This window comes from Pteropus alecto, unplaced genomic scaffold (assembly GCF_000325575.1).
Source record: "Pteropus alecto unplaced genomic scaffold, ASM32557v1 scaffold105, whole genome shotgun sequence".
NCBI lineage: Eukaryota > Metazoa > Chordata > Mammalia > Chiroptera > Pteropodidae > Pteropus > Pteropus alecto.
Genome location: NW_006436294.1, coordinates 3,393,182 through 3,393,983, shown reverse-complemented (window position 1 = coordinate 3,393,983; position 802 = coordinate 3,393,182).

Here is an 802-nt window from a genome sequence, read left to right as displayed (position 1 = left end):
AAGAGTGTGTATGCAGCCATGATGGAAGCATTTCGGAGCTCTCGGAATGAATGAAGCAGAGGACAGTGGCCCCAGAAGGCTCTCCAGATGGCCCTACATGGCCTCAGAGGCCACGGTAAAGAATCGGCCAATGGAGAGATTGAGTGTGTGTAACTGAGGCCCCATCCTCAGTTTTCCCATCTTTGGGATGACCAAGCTGAGCTTTCTAAAACACCTCTCCCCAGGAAGAGGTCGTGATTCTCCGGAGCTCTCAGAATGAATGAAGCAGAGGACAGTGGCCCCAAAAGGCTCTCAGAGGCCACAGTAAGGAATCGGCTGATGGAGAGATTGAGTGTGTGTAACTGAGGCCCCACCCTCAGTTTTCCCATCTTTGGGATGACCAAGCCGAGCTTTCTAAAACGCCTCTCCCCAGGAAGAGGTCGTGATTCTGTGTTACTCACAGAGGAGGCTCCAAGTTCCTCGGGAGTACTCCCAGGTTTTCCTACAGTGACTACAAAATAGCAGCCATTGCTGCCTGTCACTTGGGTGAAAATATAGCCATATGTATGAAATTGATTTACTACCAGAGAAAGGGGCATTAATCCAGCTGCAAACGCTCTCTGCTGGGACACGAGGTGGTAAATTTCAGCTACCCGGCAGCAGCTTGGATTCAGCGTGAAATATGGTGCTTATGTTGTATGTGTATGTGTTTTAACAAAGGAAACTCTTTTTCAGATTCTTAATTGACAATCACATTTTCCCATCTAAAAGCTATAGCAGATGATGATATCGTAAAAACGTGAAGTAAAGAAATGCCTTTTTC